The 20,188-nt window shown below is 45.8% G+C and overlaps 1 protein-coding gene across 4 annotated transcripts in view; it reads left to right on the top strand.

Moving 5' to 3' along the window:
* Positions 1-20,188, top strand: part of MGAT5 (alpha-1,6-mannosylglycoprotein 6-beta-N-acetylglucosaminyltransferase) — a 340,181-nt gene that overhangs the window by 29,417 nt on the left and 290,576 nt on the right. For 2 of the 4 annotated variants that reach the window (XM_049616196.1, XM_049616194.1), the window contains exon 2: positions 17,727-17,776. The gene's annotated coding sequence lies outside the window, so the exon portion shown is untranslated. Of the gene's footprint in view, positions 1-14,983; positions 17,777-20,188 lie in introns of those variants that run through there. The other 2 variants (XM_049616195.1, XM_049616193.1) reach the window with 1 other exon arrangement.

Below are 20,188 nucleotides of genomic sequence, written 5' to 3'. Positions count from 1 at the left end.
GAACTGGTGCTATCATTGCCCGCCCTTTCCCCAGGCTCTGTGCTTGACCAGTCCATGCTGCGACCGGACGTGCCAGGCAGAGGGTGAAAGCAAGTCTCGTCTGGGGAGACTGGAAGCCCAGCAGAACCCCCATTCCACCTGTCATGGGAGACAGGAAACCCAGGGGCTCCACTGGTTGGTTGGTGTGTCCCTGCAGCTGGCACAGATCTCAATCAGTGGCTCTGATTCTCAGGCTCTGTAGATGACCCTTTCATCTGAAGTCGGCTAACAGTGACCACAGCCCTCAGACTCTAAAAAAAAATTTTTTTTTTAATGTTTAGTCATTTTGGAGACAGAGGCAGCATGAGTGGGGGAGGGGCGGATAGGGAGGCACAGAATCCAAACCAGCCTCCAAGCTGTCAGCACAGAGACTGATGTGGGCTCGAACTCACGAACTGTGAGATCATGACCTGAGTCGAAGTCGGATGCTGAACCAACTGAGCCACCCTGGTGCCCCAGCTCTCCTCAGACTCTAAATCTAACCCAAGAAAATGGCCGAATACCAGCTCTCTCCAAGACCTGTACATTTTACCAAGTCAGAGGTAGATCTTTTGCAAGCCACTCTGACAAATGTGCTGTCTGTCATACCCTCACTAATGAGGGGTGAGGCAATCCAGGCAAATGAAACTCCTTGCTCAAGTATGACCGAGAAGCCTCTTTTTACATCTAAGTTTGATTCTGATCATTGTTTATGAGGGTCCTGTGTGAGGCTATCTTGGCCATGTGTGGCCTTTCCTGGTGAGTAACCGCATCCATTCTAAACAGGGAAGGACATTTTCCTCAAAATGCTAAAGTTTAGGGATAACAGTGGCTCAGATTGAAGAGGCCGAGTGTGATATTTCTGTCACAATGACAGCCCTGTGTTTTGGGTTAGTCCCACAGGATGGGAGCCCTCTTTTTAGCCCTTATTCTAATTCTGTGATGGGAGATGCAGGGGTGGGTTAGGACGTGTACTGACTTTGTTCAGGACTTTTAGAACTTGGCAGGCAGCCTCTGGGAGAATCCCTTCTTTCTCTGCCACCTGGGCATTTCTCTTGCCTGGACAGCTGTCTCCACCACCACACTGGCCCAGGCCACTACCACTTCTTGCCTGGAGGATGCAGTGGTCTCTGCTTCCATCTGTGTACACAGCATCCACAGAGAGCTTTTGGAAATGCAAACCAGATCACTGCCATCAGCCCACAGCTCCTCTCTCCCTCTGAGAGGCAGCCTGTCGAGGCGGTTGAGGGCTTGAGTGCTGAAGTTGGTTCAGCTCTATTCTAGTTTTCACCAGCTGGGTGACATAGGGCAACTTAATTAACCTCTGTCCTCATCTGTGGAGATGATGATGCTATTAGAACCTGCATATGAGTGGTTATAAGGATTACATGTTAATTGGAGTATTTAGACCGGTGCTGAATGTTAGTTAGGTTTATTGTTAGGATTCTGCCTAAAATGCACGGCATCCTTACAAGCTTAGACTCCATCTCATGCTCTTGATGAAGCCTATGGGGTACAGCAAGATCCAAGGCCAGGCAGCTTCTCTAGGCCAGTTACTCCTGCTTCCTTCTGAGTTTTCTACCCACGCTGGCTTCTCTAAAGCACCAGGCTCTCTTCTTCCCCAGGGCCTTTGCACAAGCTTGACATCTGCCAAGAATGTTTGCTTCCTTTCCTCTTTTCTTGGTCAACTCCTGCTCCTCCTTCGTATGCCAACGTAATTGCTTCTTCCTCAGGGAGGCCTCCCTGGATGACTGAGGTGAAAATAGGTCCACATCATTCTCTGTGGTATCCTTCCCCACCCCCATTCTTTTCTTTCATAGTGTCTGCCACAGTTGGTAATTCTGTATTCATTTGTACGTAGGGTTTCTTGATCTTCAAGCTCTCCTGTGCTTTAAGCTCCATGAAGCCAAGAATGGGCCTACAGCACCCAGCACAAGCCTGGCTTAGGGCCTGCACTACTCCCTAACTTGTGATGAATGAGTGCTCCTACCCTAGCTGGAATTGTGAGCTTCTTTCCTGGACCCTCTGTTGTTGTATGACATGGTGTTTATTTGCAGAGACCTTTCCAAATAACATTTCTAGGTCATAGGTCAGCCGTGAGGCCAGGAGATGGAGCTTAGTGGTTCTCAAACTGTAGCATGCATTAGAAACACCTGGAGGGCTTGTTAAAGCACAGATGGCTGAGCCCACCCCCACAGTTTCTGATTTTGTAAGCATGGTGTGGGGCTCTAGAAGTTGCATTCCTTTTTTTAAATTTTTTTTATTTTTTTAAGTTTGTTTATTTATTTATTTTGAGAGAGAGGGAGAGGGAGACAGAGAAAATGTGAGGGGTGGAAGGGTAGAGAGAATCTCGAAGAGGCTCCACACTGTCAGCGCAGAGCCCAACCATGGGGTTAGAACTCATGAACTGTGAGATCATGAGCTGAGCCCAAATCAAGAGTCGGACACTGAACTGACCGAGCCACCCAGGTGGCCCTAGAATTTGCACATCTGACAGGTTTCCAGGTGATGCTGGGGCTGCTGGTCTGGCGGCCACACTTTGAAAACCACTGCTAGGGGAACTCCAACAGTGCCCAGAGGCCTGCTAGGTCATGGAAGGTCACGGAGGGAATAAAGGGCTAGGAGAAAAATAAACAAGCTGGCTTGTTATGGGCGCTTCAGGTAAGTTTGTCCTACTTCCTGCCGTCCTCACTGAGCATAATTCTCTGTGCGGTTAACAACCTCAGAGTGGGAACACCTGCTCTTCCTACTTCTTTTATTGCTCGGGTGGTCAAATGCAGGGGCTATACGGGTTTGAGGTCTGGGATCCCTCAGGAGAAGAATGTTTTAAAGGAGCTTGTTGTAATCATGCTGTTAAGACCCCAAAGCTAGATCCCCAGGGGTTTGATTGAAGCTAGATTTAGCATAGTTATTGACGGCAGCTCCTTCTGCGGCGTGTTCTTGCAGAAACGCGCCTTGTGAAGGACACTTGAGTGGGCCCTCTCAGGTTCCTCTTCACTGACTGAGAGCGACAAGAAAGCTCTTAGTTTGCAGTGGTCCTAGAATAGGTAGGCACTTTCCAGAAGCGTGATCTCCTTCCTCATCATCACAGCCGCCGTGCCGTGTTCATGGCTTTCAGGGGCTTTACATGGGCCCCAGCGGCAACTTCTTCCCCCGTGTCAGAGCGGGGGACTGGTGTTGCCGCAGCCAGGCCTTTGGCATCCAGGTTTGACATCCCTCCTGTGGATGTGCCTTCAGGTAACTAGCGTCTCGGTCTTTCCTGGCTTATAAGATGGGGATGATGCTACACAGGGCAGCTTAGGGTGTAGGGGTGAAAGCAAAGGAATCAAGTTGAAAAGACTTGCCACTTCTTCACTGCTGTGACCCCGAACAAGGTTGAATGTTCTGTAGTCTCCGCATCACCCTTCATTGTGTGGGGATTAGAATGGTACTTGCCTCTTGGGGTTCATGTGAGAGCTGGTGGGATCCAGGGCAATCCGTAGTTGAGATAATGGTGTTGTGCCGACGTTGAATGCTTGGTTTTGAGAAACGCATTGTGGTTGTGTAAGATGTTCACGTTAGGGACTCTGGACAGTATACAGGGAATCTGTACCGTCTTGGCAACTTTTCGGGAAATCAGGAATTATTCCCAAAGGAAAAGTGTATTTTATCTTATTAACATTCATTTATGAGAGAGCGTGTGAACGGGGGAGGGGCAGAGAGCGAGGGAGACACAGAATCCGAAGCAGGCTCCAGGCTCCGAGCTGTCAGCACAGAGCCCCACGCGGGGCTCGAACCCACGAGCCGTGAGATCATGACCTGAGCTGAAGTTGGATGCTTAACCGAGTCACCCAAGTGCCCCAAGGAAAAGTATATTTTAAAAAGTGTGAAGCATCCAGCAAAGTGCTTGGGATTTAATAAGATCTCAGTAAACGGTAACTCAAAGGGTCATTTTAACCAAAGTGTGTTGTCTGACTGACTACTTTGCAAATGATATATTAGGGGGCACCTGGGTGGTGCAGTCAGTTAAGCATCTGACTTCGGCTCAGGTTTGGTTTGTGAGCTCGAGCCCCGCTTTGGGCAAGCCCCACTTCTCTGTCTCCACCCTCACTCACTTGCATATTCTCTCCCTCTCTCTCTCTCTCTCTCTCTCTCTCTCTCTCTCTCTTCCTCCCTCCCTCCCTCCCTCCCTCTCTCTCCCCCTCCCTCCCTCCCTCCCTCCAAAACAAAACAGAAAACACAAATGGTATATTAGTTTTCTACTGCTGCTATAATAAATTGCTAACGAGTAGCTTTAAATAACACAGATTTGTTAACTTAGGGTTCTGGAGGTCAGAAGTCCAAAATAGGTCTCATGGAGCTAAAATGAAGGTGTCAGCAGGACTGCATGTTTCCTGGAGGCTCTGGGGGAGACTGTTTTTTCCAGCTTCTAGAGGCAGCCTTGTATTCTATGCCCCATGGCTCCGTCTTCGAAGCTAGTAATCAAATCACTTTGACTTCTGCCTTCATCGTTATATCTGCTTCTGACTCTGACCCCCCTGCCTCCCTTTTTTAAGGATCTTGTGATTACATCTGGCCCATTTGGATAATCCAGGATAATCTCCTTTTAAAATCCTTAACTTAATCATATCAGCAAAGGCCCTTTTACCTTGCCAGGTAACATGTTCATAGGTCCTGGACAGAGATGTCTGTGGGGGAGCATTCTGCCCACCGCAAGTGGTACCTGTTCTTTGATTTTCTTGGGTGAAGTTTATGCGCAGGGGGCAGAGAAAGGAGCTTTGCTCTCCAGCTGTTTACCTTGGAGGTGTGAGCTCTGTGTGGGTGGGTGCCAAGGGTTCAGGCCACTGTTTAATGTCTGTAGATGTGTGAGATGCACAGCTGAGCTTAATGTTACTGAGTGTCCATACGGTCCGTATTCTTGACTTGTGGGCTTGATACTTTTGGGCACAGAAACCGGGATGCCAGGTATGTCTTAGCAGATCATGCTAATGTATGTTCTGTTGAATCTGAAAGCTGATAACCCCAAACCCCTTATAAGCACGGGTTGTGGGTCATAGATGAGACTGGATGCCACACTCCCTTAGTTCCTGGTTCAAGGCCCTTTTCCTCTTTACCTGCCCCTCTGTGCATCCGGTCTGTCTAGCATGGAAGCCACTTAGCACCATGTGTTTGGCTGTTGAGTACTTGAAATGCAACTCATCTGAATTGAGATATGCTGGAAATATAAAATACACATCGAATTTTGTGAGGTGAATGTGCTAACCACTATACTAGGGACACAAGAATACACATTGAATTTTGAAGACAGTGTGGAGAAAGGAATGTGAACGAGTTCATTAATGATTAATATCAATTACATGTTTTACAATACTTTGTCTACGTTGGGTTAAATAAAATACGTTATCAAAATTAATGTCACCTGTTCCTTGTTACTTTGTAATGTGGCTTGGAGAACATGTAGACTTGCATATGTGGCTCCTATTATATATATTTTTTGGACAGTGCTAGCCTAAATTCTGCTAATCTATGGTCTGTGTATGAAGGGTTCCCATTATTTCTGTCCGTGCCATGTAAAAGCCTTCCCTAGAACTTCTTTCTTTCTTCCCTTCCCCCCTCCTTCCACCCTTCCTTTTGTCTTTTCCTTCTCTTTCTCACTCCACACTCCTTTTCTGTTGGCTTGCAAGGAGCCTGCTAAATGAATCCGTGGAGTTGGGAGTGTTAAATCATTTGAATCATGACAAGGTTGCTCAGAGAGAAAGGTGGCTGGTGCTTTACGCTGGCTCGCGATGTCAGGAAGTTAATCACTATTTGAAGCTCACGATTCTTCCTCTTTCCTCCCTAGGAGATTCTGGGTTTTTTGTTTATCTGTTTTGTTTTAGTTGGGGGGTGGTAGCATTTTTTTTTTCTTTTTTCTTAAGAGCTCCCTCCTTCTCTCAACTGTGCCTTGAAAATAGCTGCTCTGGAGAAGGGCAGTGATCTCGTGCTCGCAAAAGGGCCACAGAATCATCTGGGGAGCAAAAATGCAGATTCCTGAGCTCTGTGCTGCTGAGTTTTGCCCAAAATGAGGCTGGATTTACACCCAACAATTCGGTAAGCACATGTGTCTGACTGGTGTGGCCGTACAGCCCAGGCTAGCGTGGTGTGCCTCAGTTTCCACTCCTGTAAAGTGCCCACTGGTTTGCCAGAGCCGCTGGTGGGAAATACTGATGAGGAGGGGCACCAGGTGTCCCTGGGGATGGGGTTGGGGGGAGGGGTCGGCCAGTGTCCTGGGGACACAGGTGACCATCCCTGCTCCCTAGCACCCAGCACCTGAAGATGGCTTGTCAAACCTGAGACGTCATTCTTCATTAGCACTCAAGTGAGAGGTCAGTGAAAGGGCACACGGTCGAGAGGGGCCAGTCCCGAGGTGATGAGCGAGAGCTCTGTGGTTAGACAGTTGGGGTGCACGTCCTTGGCTCGGCCACCTGTCAGCTGTGCGACTTTGTGAGGTTGTTCTGACTCTGTGTCGCAGTTCCTGCTTCGGCACGTGGTTGTAGCTCCCAAATGGGTCTGTCCTGGAAACTGCACGGGGGCCTTGGCGGGTTGGTGAGCATCCAGCAACACCAGCCACTGCTCTGCTGCCCCGCAGCCTTCACTGATGTTCTCCGATACTTGTCAGGAGCGTCAGGCTTCCACCGGCCCGGAGGGTGCAGCTGACTTGGCCGTGTGAGCGAGCCCCACCTGCGAGCCCCGAGGTGGGTGTGGGCTGGGGGAGAACAGGGAGAACCGGGCAGCTGGAGCAGGTGAGGAGGCCCTGGGCAGAGAGCTGCCTGCAGTACTCACAGATGCGCAGTGCGTTGGTGGGTCTTCAGAGAGATGGAGGCCCTTGTGAAGCAGCCCGGTTAGCTCACGCCCCTTGGATTCTGACAAGCTCTCCCGCCTAGGGCCTGCATCAGAGGGGAAGCTTCTCTCTGCACCAGACGACTTGGTAAGGTAAGAGCCCGTGTGCCCCAGCAAGCCCAGTGTGGTGAGCCTGCTGGGCCCTGCTCTGGTGGCCGGGGCTGGGCCTGAGAGCCCCCGGAAGAAAGTGAAGTCATTTTCCAGCACTGTGCAGTAAAGGCTGTGGCCGAGAGGACACGTATTTCTGGCACGAACCTGGTTACCTGGTAACTCCTATAACTTCTGAGCTCTGGCCTCGTGCCCTTCCTCTGCCCTCCAGCAGTTGAGACCTGGGTCAAGGATTCTACCACCTCCCACCCGCGATGCCCCGTGGGCCCCAGGACAGGACCTTGGAGGAGCAGAAAGAAACTAAGTAGCCCCCCGGGGCCCTAGGTAGGCAGAGAGTGGGAGCCCCGGGCCTCCCTGTGCTCTGACTGCCCCTCTGAGTTTGCAAAACCTTGCAAAATGTATCTGAAAGAGTTTTATGTTTCTTCCCATTAAAGGGTATCCTCCTGGCTGGGACTGTCTTTAGTGAAGTTTGTAACATCTTATCCACTGGAATGTTCATTCCATATCTGTGAATATTTTTTCTCTCTGCACTTGGGGCTCTTTTTTGTTAGACTGGTTTCAATCACAGATTCATTTTTCAAAAAGTAACCAATAGTAGCAGTGTGTTTTCCATTCAGGAATGGCCTTGCTAGTGTTATGTGTAAATATGAGCAGCTATGAATATTTAGAGATTGACAAAGCTATAAAAATGAGGAGGCACATATTTGCCTTGAGGAAATGAGTCTCCTTGCAGCTCTCAATGTAATTTTTATGCATTCCCTGTGTGAGGACTCTGGCTCATGACCCAGGAGGTGGGGGTTGTCAGCCGAAAGGCCGGCCTGGTTTACGAGCTTAAAGAATGTGACCGGAAGGAGATGACAGATGTGAGCAAGGAGCACGACGGTTTTTTTGTTTGTTTTTTGTTTTTTGTTTTGTTTCCTTTTCCAGTTGTGTTTTGTTTTGAATTAAAATCCTCTTTAGTAAATGCCATTAATTGAGCTGCTCACCATGTACTGGGAATTTCAGATATAGTCCCTCACTTAATCCTTAGACTGACTCTTTGAGGTTGATTATTTATCACATTTTAGGGATAAAGATACTGTAGCTTAGTGGTTGAATAATTTCCCCGAGGTCCCACAGCCAGGATCTGAATAGAGTTGGGATTTGAACACAGGTGATTTTAATCCTTGTAACCATGTTGTTTCTATGCTACATGTCTCGTCATCCCCCCTGCCTTTAAATGTTTATTTTTGAGAGAGAGCCTAAGCAGGGAAAAGGGCAGAGGGGTGCGGACAGAGGGTCTGAAACAGGCTGTGTGCTGATAGCAGAGAGCCCAATGAGTGGCTCCAACTCACAAACCGTGAGATCGTGACTTGAGCCAAAGTCGAATGCCTAACCGACTGAGCACCCAGGCACCCCTCCTGTCCTCTGAAGGAGGCTTACTAATAATAGGAGAAAGAGGGGTAGAGTAACATTTGTTGAATGTCTACTGGGTGCTAGGTGCTTGGCTACGTGCTTTACCATTGTCTCGAACCCTCCACGCTCCTGGGGGTAGGTACTATTATTACCTGGGGTTCACAGAAGGTGAAAGGGAGGTGTAGAGGTATTAAGTGCCTTGCCAAGCAAGTGGTGGAGCTGGAATTCATGAGGCAGAGGCAGCCCAGAGTCTGGGCTCCGTCCTGCAGCATGGAGCCTCCATGGGCTTATGGTGAATAAACTGTGTATTGAAGGGGTCTTAGTGGTCTGAGAATCCAGTCAGACTAATGGGCTTACAAGCATGGATTGGGGCTCTTTTCAGTGGATTATCAAATATTTGAGAAACATCGGTTTTGTGTAAGATTCTGAGTCTAACATGCTCCTCAGAGATCTGGAAAAGTATGACCTGCCCTGTTCTTGAGGAGCTGACATTCTGGTTTTGAATGTTACCACACACAGGAGGGAACAGCACTTCAGGTTTGGGAAAGTTTCCCAGAGTAGATGTTTGTGATGTGGGAGGGGTAAGTTGGATGTGTTGAGGGCAGGGAAGACATGGTGACAGGGAGAAGAGAGACTAGTGCCTTGTCTGCCCTGATTGAGGAGGGCGGACAAGGCCAGGGTTTGATCTTAGAAATGGTGGACTAAGCCACCTTGTGAGACGGTGTGCGTGCATGTGTGTGTGGGGGGGTGGGGGGTGGGGGGGTGTTCCTGAGGTGCATCTGGCAGGTTATCAGGAATGGATTGGGAGGGAGGGGGATGAGGCTGGAGAAGGTCCACCAGGTCACAAAGCCATTGTTGTGAGCCACTGAGCAGGAAGGGTTAATGCTGGAACTTTCATTAGGTCTTGTAATTCCATGGGCAAAGGTGAGTAATGCCCTGAAGACAGGCAAGGGTGGGCCTTACTGATATGACTGAGGTGAGAGAGGAACATTTATCCAGGATCAGATGATTTTCATAGGCTCTAAGAGAGGAATGTGTTAGTTTATCTCCCTTTCACTCCACAGGAAAGAATTGATTTGCATTTTTATTAGAAAACTCTCCACCTGGATTTCTTTTCCTAGCTCTACAGAGTTCCCATTCATTACTTTCTCATTGTGGTGAGAGAGGCCCAGGTGTGATCTGGAGTCTGGGACTGATAAGGGCAATTACCTGAAGGCGTTGGCATTGAAGGTGGCACGTGGACTTGGGTCCACCACTTTATAACCCATGTTGGCAGCCATGGAGACTGACTTGTCTTGGGCATATTGTGCAGATAGGAGGGAGCATGGGAGAGGAAAGCAATGAAGAACTGACCAAGGGAAGAGCTGCTATGCTCAGTGCACTTGGAGGTTGTAATCCTCAAAGGTCAGGTCAGTTACCTTGATGTTTAACATTCTGTGTGCTGTACCCCAGGCTTTCTAATCTAATTGTAACCAACAGTATGTTCCTAGGATCTTGGCCTAGATGGGAGCTGTACCCAGAGTTTCTCAAGTTTTTAATTCCTGGAAATCTTTGAAGTAACTCCTTCCAGGTCAGGTGTCACCACAGGGACAGAGGCTCTCTTTTCTAACCTTCTGTCAGACTTTGATTGTCACCAAAGGCTTGTCTCATTGCTAATTATCCAACTTTTAGTGAAGCAGTTGGGTGAGAGTGATTTGAGAAGTGGTGTCCTTGCATTGATTTCTTTAATCATTAGAAACAAGAGACCAAATTTGGGGATTTTGTCTTGCCAAGGAGGAATAGGGGAGATTAACTTCTTGAGAGAGTGTTTCAGTGAGGGTATGCCTCAGGGACACCCTTGTGCATGCGGCTGTGGTTGCTGCTGAGTCTTTCCTGACCTACAGTTGGTTAGCATGGTTATTCTCAAATGGAAGGGCTTATGATGATTGTTTCTTCTCATTTCTCTTCTCCGAGGCCTGCCCTTTATTTCTAAGTCTACAAATGACCTAACTTGTCACGGAATGTTATTCCTTAAAGGATGAGCTCCAAAGACCCATAGGTATGGCCACAGTTGGTCGGATGGTACCCTTGATGAGTTCTATGGTGAACAGACTCAGTCCTCCTGCACACTGTTGGTAGGATATTAAATGAGAGCATGCCTTCTTCTCTGCACCAGCACCACCCGGTAGTACTTTCTGCTATGACGGAGATGTTGTGTAGCTGAACTGTCCAATACGATAGCCACTAGCCACATGGGGACATTGGACCTTTGAAATGTGGCTGGTGTGTCTGAGGAACTGCATTTTTAATTTTATTTTGTTGTGATTGAATTGAGCCACATGTAGTAAGTGGCTACCATACTGGACAGGACTGCTTGAGGCCATGACCAGAGATGACCGATCCCTGTGTTAGGACTTGGATATAGGTCTCAGTTGGGCAGGCTTGTCTGTGCAGGGAGGGTTAAGACACTGCATAGTCTAGTGGACATTAGTCTAATAGCACAGAACCGTGACATTGTATTTAAATGTTGAGATGCAAACAAGACTAAGGTCAGTTGGAGCTAGAGTAGGCAGGGAAGTTTCTTAGAGGAAAATGGCATGTCTGTAGTTTTCAGGTCTTCTGGAATAATGTCTAGGCAGCCATAAGTGTTCTATTTACTCATGTTCTGGGGAAGTAGTGTGGAATGGAAGACTCCAGGCTTGGGAGCTTGACAGATCTGTGTGAAGATGGTGGTCACTTAAGCAAGCTAGGTAGCTTTCTGAGCCTCAGTTTCTTCATCTGCAAACTGTGTGTAATTGTACCTCAAAGAGCTGTGGTTATGTTAACTTATACAAGGTACCTGGTGTCTTGGTACATAGCAGGTTCTCCGTTAATGTAGGCATTATCCTAGAAAATAGGATTAGCATGTATGTGCATACTGAAGCTGCATGTTGAGCCTGAGTTTATGCTCCTTTTTATCCTCTGTAGAAGGCGACCTGTCTATTCAATACCTATTGAGCTAGGAGTCCTGAGACTGTTGTAGAGAGTCTAGAAAACACAAGGGTGGGAAGAGACAAGTAATACACAGAGGGACCCTTGGAAAATTGAGAATTGTAGTGTGATAAATCAATTCATCTCTGGAGTCAGTGGTAAGGGCACAGGTTTACTGATGCATATTGCAGTCTTCAGAACTCTGGCCTTTATTCTCCTCCCCTTCTGGAGGAGTAGTCAGTGGAGTTTACAGCTTAAACACTCTGGGTTTCTGGGCATTTATTTGCATGGCACCTTAAACACATCCTGGAGACAATTCCATTATCATTTCCTTATCTGCATTCTGTGTTTACTTGAACATGAGGTTGATTTAGTATCTTACAAGAACTGAACACTGTCTTCCAGACATCATTAATCTAACCTTTCTTATCCAGCATAAGTGTGAAATTAATCAAAAAGGAAAGGGAAACTAATAATATGCTGGTATTCACAATTCATCAGGAGACCTCACAACAAGTATGAAATTAACTTCTCCAAATTAATACACATATCAACAAATTAAAGGTAGGGAAAAGGATTATTTATTATTTAGGAAATGCTCCTTAATGCTTCCTGCTTTGATAATTAGTTAGATGATGGGTGGTGTCTGGTGATAACTGTTGAGTATTGTGAGGTTACCTTAGGACCACAGAATGCATTAAATCGCCTCCCCCAGCCCCCATATTTCACTTAAATAAATGAGATACAGCCGGATGGCTAACGTGTGCTTGTTTGATGTCAATTGGAAAAGGTGCGCCCAAACACTTGGAGTTTTGATTTCTATTTACAATAAGCTAAATTTGATCCTGGGTTCTGTGTTTCCTTGTTATGACATGTGGTATGATCACTTTCAAAGGATACATTATTGTGAACACATTATGGGAAAGAATGGAGTGTTATAATTATAACTCTCTATTACAGCTTTTGCTGAGGTTGATAAAGGACAAGCTTTTGTTACTGAATTGTTCCTGTAATTACAGCAGAAATAACAGGCAGCAGTCACCTTCCATTAGGGGTGGGCAAGAAGGATCCTTACTATTTAAGTGATCACATAAGGTGCTGAATGAATCATCATCAGCCTCATCATGAAGAATTAAAAATAAACGGAACAGCTGACATCATCCTATAGCAGGTTTTATGGATCCGAGAAATGCCAGATAGTTGAAGGAAAAGAGCTGTATGTTCTGATGCCCCAGCCCATGTGTTAATAGCCTATTGGAAGTGGTTCTTCAATTTGAGCCAGCATCTGAATCTCCTGGGCCCCAGCCTAGTGTCTTCTAATTCAGTAGGGATGTGGTGAGGTCTGAGATTTTGCATTGCCAGCTTCACAGATGATGTTGATATTGTTGATTTGAGACTGCATGTTGAGAACCTTTGGGCCAAAGGACAGAAACAGGTGTAATTTGGGGAAGGTTCAAGCAACTGAATTCCAAGATTAATTCCTTGGTGCCTGTTAAAATAATCTTGATGAAAATACTAATCACTCTTGGGGATGGTGTGCAAGCTTTATCAAGGGATTCTGCTCTTCCTGACGTTGTGAGTGAACCATAAAAAACAGGGGTAAACCTAGATAAATGGTGTCCCTGGCTCTCCCGGCCCACTGTCCTCATGTCTTGGTAAAATCTTGGATAAATGTGGTTTTTTTTTAACGTTTTATTAAAAAAATTTTTTAATGTTTATTTCTGAGAGAGAGAAACAGAATCCGAAGCAGGCTCTGTACTGTCAGCTTGGAGCTGGACACAGGGCTCAAACTCACAAACCATGAGATCATGACCTGAGCAGAAGTTGGATGCTTAACCAGCTAAGCCACCCGCGTGCCCCTGAATCTTGGATAAACTTTGATGGATACAAATATCTCTAGAATTCAAGTTACCTATGAATTCTCAAGTTGCAAGGTTTGAATTTTTTTTACTTGTCCATCAAACACATTTTACCTGGGGACCATCTGGAGGAGAACAGTCATTTTAACTAAGGGTATTGCAAGTCCCCGGCCTCTGAATCATTGTTATTGTCACACCTGCTGTGCAAAATAGCTGTTAGCAAAATGAAAATCTGATGTAACCAGCATTACGAGAGGCTGTGGTTCCAGGCTTATGACTGGTTCTAGAGCTGCCTTTTTTTATCCTATGAATGATCGTTCAGCAGTAGCAGAATCCCTAATATTTGTGGAGGGTTCCCTGTCTGTCTGAGGTGGTAGCTGTGGTTCTGGCTGTGTTGTGTTAGCTCAGATGAATCCCACTGCCGTTCTGTGAATGAGACACCATGATCACCTCTGTTCAGACACAAGAAGATGGAGACTGAGAGAGCCACTTGGTGGTCCTCACACAGCTTGTGAGCATTGGACTTCTCTCTTTGAGTCCAGGCAGCATGAGCAATGTGGGGCAGATTTAGATTGGACTGTATTTGGGGGGAAAGTTTCAATGGCATTGCGATGAGAGGCCTCCCTGAAATGGAAAGGTGCTAGAAAGTTTTGAAGTATGTTGCAACCAAAAGTATTTAAGGTTAAGGTTGTGTAAGTTCTGATGTCAAGGATCGCTTTAGATCTTTGTAACTGTGCAAAATTTCACTGTGTGGTGAATTAGGTGCCCTGCCCCACATAAGATGAAAGCCATTTGAAGCCAGCATTGCCATTGTGGTTTTGTTTTGTTTTGTTTTTTTTTGCTATGTGACTATCTGATATTATCTGATATTTGATCAGGAGGATTGAATGATAAAAGCTTATAAACATGTTTATGATTCTCTCGTGGGTACCAGTAGGTACATCTTATCATTTGAAATGATTTCTGTAGGCATGAAGATACTTTGGACAGAGCCATACACTCCCTTCAACTATTTTCTCACATGAATACATGTATGGAACAGCGTTGGTGCTGTCCGTGAGCCACCTTGGCTTATTAACCTCCAGAAAAGGAGACAGGGAAAGACTGTTTTGAGCTATGTCCATGGTTGTTTGGCATCATGATTCTGAGACATGGAGAGACATGGTTCATAGGGAATAAGACGGTGAAAAACTTGAGTGTAAACTTGAGAAGGGGATCAACCCAGAAGATTCTGGTGCAGAAGGACATGAGGGGTGAGGAGGTGTGAGACCCCTAGGTTTGGAATTGGCCACCATCGTCATGTGTTACTGGATCCAAAGGAGATTCTGTGGCGGTGATTCTCAAACATGCAAGGGAAGGGGGTGGGAGGCAAGAAACTCCAGGGCAGATTCCTTATAGAATACCACCCTAGAGTGCAGAGCTGGTCAAGTAGGGTATTTTGCTACCCATTTGTAATCTCTTTTATCCAAAATAACAAATCATGGGGTTAAATGTTGGTTGAAAATGGGATTCCAGCTTTTCCTGGCTACTTTTTCACTTTGTCTCCTGTGATCAGCACCTTTTTCTTTTTTTTTTTGTAAATTTTTTTTTTCAACGTTTTTTATTTATTGTTGGGACAGAGAGAGACAGAGCATGAACGGGGGAGGGGCAGAGAGAGAGGGAGACACAGAATCGGAAACAGGCTCCGAGCCATCAGCCCAGAGCCTGACGCGGGGCTCGAACTCACGGACCGCGAGATCGTGACCTGGCTGAAGTCGGACGCTCAACCGACTGCGCCACCCAGGCGCCCCTCTTTTTAGATTGAATTGAATTCCCATGATGCTTTACAAATGCTCTCCTAATTTAGGTGTAATTAAGAAAGGGAGGAAAATCAAAGCATGAGCCCAAGAAGAGAGTGAGGGAGCCTATTAATGCCCAGAAAACAAACGTGTGGGTGAAATCTTGATGAAGCTGTAAAGTGCTGCTGTTCTGAAAATGTGGAAGGAGAGGGGTGCCTGGGTGGCTCAATGGGTTAAGCATCAGACGCTTGGTTTCAGGTCATGATCTCATGGTTTGCGAGTTTGAACCCTGCATCAGTCTCTGTGCTGACAGTGAAGAGCCTGCTTGGGATTCTCTCTCCTTTTCTCTCTGCCTCCCCACTGCCCATTCTGTCTCTCTTTCTCAAAGTAAATGAATAAACTGAAAAACAAAATGAGGAAGGAGAAAGGACTTCCTTCCATGTTTACTTGATCTAGACACCTAGCTAGAAGTGACTATAAGTTCTCATTAATGTTTTACTTATTTAGCTCCTCAGCAAATGATAATTTAAGATGAGTTGAACATGAAAGTTTGCTGAGGATAGGAATGAATGGCCCTTTGGTTTCATAGTGACCATGAATTTTGCTAATGATAGAGCCAAGGGTAATGCACTCGTTTTCATAGGACTTGGGGAATAGCTTGTCTGATGCTTAAGGGGAAATCAAGGTTGAGTTTTTAGTTAATGTATTATCAAAGAAAAATTCAGATTTGAGAGCATTGAACTTTTTGTGGGGGGAGGAGGCACATCATGCACATTTAAAAAATCATACAGTCTTAACTGCTCGATCCCAGCCCTCACTCGGAAAATTGCCCTGTAATGCACCAGTTGAGATGTTGATGAAAACAGACAGAAAAGAGAAAAAACACAGAAAGTAGGCCTTTATCATTTAGGTCTAAGGCACATGGATATTCATTTTGCTAGCTTATGCCACTACACATGATTGAAGGGGTTTTGATATTGACCAAAATGCTCAGGGTTGTTTTCTTAAAATACATCTTGATGACTGGACTTGGTGGAATTAGCAGCTTCTTTGGTTTCACAGTATTGCATCCTTATAAACTGTTCTTTCACCTCAGAGCTGTGTCCAAATGGAGACTGATATAAAAAGGGGGCCACACGATCACTGACATTGACGGAGTGCTTTCTAACCTTCCATCCTTCTTTTTTTTTTTTTAATGAAGTCCACCTAAAAAAATTTTTTTAATGTTTATTTGAGAGAGTGCATGCAAGTGGGGGAGGGAAGACAGAGGATCTGAAGCAGGCTCTCTGCTTTCAGCACAGAGATGTGGGGCTCGAACTCCTAACCATGAGATTATGACTTGAGCCGAAGTCGGCTGCTTAACCGACTGAGCCACCCAGGTGCCCCTGACCTTCTGTCCTTCTTCAGTAAACATTTCTGAGGTAGGACTGATGGCTGGAGTTGGTGGTTTGGAATGACCACTGGTCGAGCCTCTTCCAAGTGCCCTGGCACACAGCTGTCTGGTATTGCTCAGAGATCATTGACACACAGGTGGTAATGCTGCGAGGGGTAATTAGTTGTATGCTGTAGACCATATAACAATTTTGGTGTAAAAGATTTTGATTTAAAAAATAACCAAACTCAGGGGCACCTGGGTGGCTCACTTGGTTAAGCATCTGACTCTGCGTTTCGGCTCAGGTCATGGTCTCACTGTTCGTGAGTTCAAGCCCTTGCATTGGGTTCTGCATTGTCAGTGCGGAGCCTGCTTGGGATTCTCTCTCTCACCCTGTCTCTGGCCCTCCCCTGATTGTACTCTCTCTCTCTCTCAAAATAAATAAATAAACTTAAAAAAAAATAGCCTAATTCACACATTTTGTAGCAGAAAATGATGCATCATGTTCTTCCATGAGGTTCTTCAGTGGTGAAGCAGTTGGTTAGTCTTAGAATACTTCTGGGCAGTCCGCTTGAAGATGGGTCTGTGCAGCATGGTTTTTATTTTTTCCTCCATTCCCCCTGTCTCCTTCCCTCCCTCACTGTTGAACTATTTCAGTTTTCTAATTCTCTGCTGACAAATTCCAGGAATATCAGAAACATGCAGTATATATCTGTTAAAGGACATGTACCCCCCCTTTTATTTTATAAAGGAATATTATAGAGGGAAAATACTAGCTTCATCAGAAGCACATAGATCTATTTCTAAAATGCTTTTCACTCTTTTTTTTTTTCTTCTTCTTGAAGGTGAAGTGGCTACAAGTAATCTGTTCCATTTGAATGAACAGGCATGTAATTCAATTGGGTTTATCTTCTATTGCAAACTCTTTAGTTTTTGGTAATAGAGCTATCTGTTTTTAAAAATGTGTGCATACATATATTTGGAACTGTGTGTGTATATTAATGCAGTCTAGTCCGGAAAGCATTAGAATTGGTAAAAGCTTGGGTTTAATGCCTCCTGAGATTTGGAGAAGCCCCATCATTGCCAAACATAGTCTTGCTCCTACTGAGCTAATAATGGATGATTTGGGGTCTTAACACGTGCGATCATACAATTTTTTTTTTTTTTTTTTTTTTTTTTTTTTAGGTGAATGCCTTTGGGTGTTGAAGTGATTGGGCTTCCCAGCTGGCTATTTTTAGGCTATCTCTTTTTGGGAGACTGTGTTGAAAGGCAACTGGGTTCCAAAATGGGAGAAATAAAGTCCATAGAAGGTCTTTGTCAACCTGTTGGCAATAGATCAAGTAGTTAAAGAGGAGAAACTTAACAGTGTCTTTGTCTTTGTGATTTCAGGAGTGATTACTGTTCTGAAGTGAGCATTGGAGGAGGATCCATTAGGCCATGTAAGTACTGAAGTAAGCAGATATTCATGTGGCCGATTACAGACCCAGGATATTTGCCGTTGGGAGGGAGAAGTGCAAATAGTTGAGTCAGATGTTAGCATTTGGAACTGTGAGAATATAGACACCTAGTCCCAAAGGGCTGAGAGGTGGCTTTGCTAGTGCCGCCCCAATCCTGAGGGGACATCTCTCGCTATCTGGTTAAGGTCTGGTGGAGCTTAATCTTTTGGGATAATTGGGTAAGGATATTTTAGCTGGTTAGAATTAGTCACGTGACTAGAGCAGAAGTCCATTGATTATTTTATTCAGTCATTATCAAACACAACTTGATTTAGCTTGATCATGGCCGGTTACCCTGACATGGAATGGCTGGCTCCTTCAGAGCCACTCATCCCAAACCTGACACAGAGGGTCATGGTGGGAATAGAAGTCAAACCGATGAATTGGACAGAATGATTCCTAAAGACTGCACAGTCTCCGAACTGTCTATATCAAGGAGCCATTGCTCAAGAAGTACATGTACTAAGTCCTCAGTTACGAACATATTTTATGGGGGAGGAAATGTGCTAAGTACTTTATTATTTGAACTGTCTGAATAGCCTGTAGCAATTAAAATCAGTGTCCAGGCCACCCTTGAGGGTTACCTTGATGAATGAGATGTTCGACTTGGGAGCAGAGTATTTGGATTTCACAGTCTGATAGGATTTGGGTGTCAAGGTTATGGGGCTAACAAAATGAAACATTAAACATACTTAATTCCTGTTTCTTTGATGTATGTGGGTCTTTGAACACACTTTGTCTCTAACAACATCACAGGGGAAAAAAATACCACAGTGGGGGGAAAAAACACCCCAGCAACTCACAAGCAGACGAATGTCTGATAGGAATATAAAAGCCTTAATGTTAGAGCTAGAAAATCATATGACCATGTGACTTTTATCAGAGGCTTCTCTCTAGCTGTGACCTTCAGAGTTTGTCCTGCTGGGAGGAACCAGAGAAACAAGAAGTGTCTCTTTTGGAACCTCAAAGGGATTCTGAATTTCTGAAGATGTGGAATTTTGTCTAAGATGAAATAGGCACATTTAATCCATCTCCCCCACCCCACCATGTACACACATGACTTAATTGTAATGGGACTTCATTTCAGGGGCTGGACAACTGAACAGTGTATCTTCAGGAGTCTGTTTGGAAGTGAGTTTACTGCTGACAGAGCAGTTCGTTTACTGCCCTCTGAGACTTGGCAGGCATGGCAGCTGGGGGTAGTGGCTGACGTCCTGGAGACCTGGAGCTGGGTCTGAGGTCCCTGATCCCCAGCTGCTGGGGCTTATGCTGTGGGAAGGATGAAGATCTTTCTGCCTATCCTGTGCTGTGATCCCCTCCTCCCACCACCCTGTGTCTGTGTCTGCCCTTACCTCCTGCTCTCAGCTGTGCACTCTGTGGGGTTGACAGCCTTCATGGAGCAGACAGACATGTTGGCATGTGTGGCACCCCTGGGCTTTGTCTATCTGCCCAAATATGTTGTCACCTTCCCTTTTGAGCCTGCCATATCTAGCTGCCTTTGAAGGAGGCCTTTTGGCTCCTTTGGGAATAACTACTGAAAGAGCAGCTGTCTGTCAGCCTCCTCCAGAGCCGTTGAATTGGGCTATTGTCAACCTGTTGTTGGAAGGGTTCCCAACACAGCAGAGTTGGCTGGCATTGACATTTGTAACTGGGAAGCCATATCACAGATGAGTTTGCATTTCTTTTTTTTTTCTTAAAATTTATTTATTCATTTATTTAGGGAGAGAGAGAGCATGCATAATCAGGGGAGGGACAGAGAGACAGGGTGAGAGAGAGAGAATCCCAAGAGGCTCTGCAGTGTAAGTGCCAAGCCCGATGTGGGCTCAAACTCACGAACTGTGAAATCATGGCCTGAGTGGAAACCAAGAGACTGACGCTTAACCGACTGAGCCACCCAGGTGCCTGAGTTTGCATTTCTTATAATCCTTTTAAGTAGCCTTCAGAATAGGAAGCAGGTGGCTTTCACACACTTAGGCACCTCCTGAGAGTGTGGATGTTGTTGGGTCTTCCTGAAGGCAGAGAAACATCACCATTCTTCCCGCACCATCTCCATTCTCAGGAAGTAGTTGCCCTGGCTTTATCTTTATGTTGATGCGTAACCATATGAATCAGTTTAGGTCAGGCTCTTAAGAACAAATAACTGTTTAACTCTGATTACCACAGAGCCTGTGAAAAGAGAGGAAAATAGATGTCAGATAAGGCTTTTCAGAGGTACCTGGGTGGCACAGTCGGTTAATCATCTGACTTCAGCTCAGGTTATGTTCTGATGGTTGGTGAGTTCGAGTCCCACATCGGGCTCACTGCTGTCAGTGCAGAGCCCGCCTGGGATCCTGTGTCTGTCCCACCCCCTCCCCC

Source organism: Panthera uncia, assembly GCF_023721935.1.
Source record: "Panthera uncia isolate 11264 chromosome C1 unlocalized genomic scaffold, Puncia_PCG_1.0 HiC_scaffold_3, whole genome shotgun sequence".
Lineage (NCBI taxonomy): Eukaryota > Metazoa > Chordata > Mammalia > Carnivora > Felidae > Panthera > Panthera uncia.
This window is presented reverse-complemented; position numbering and strand designations above follow the sequence as displayed.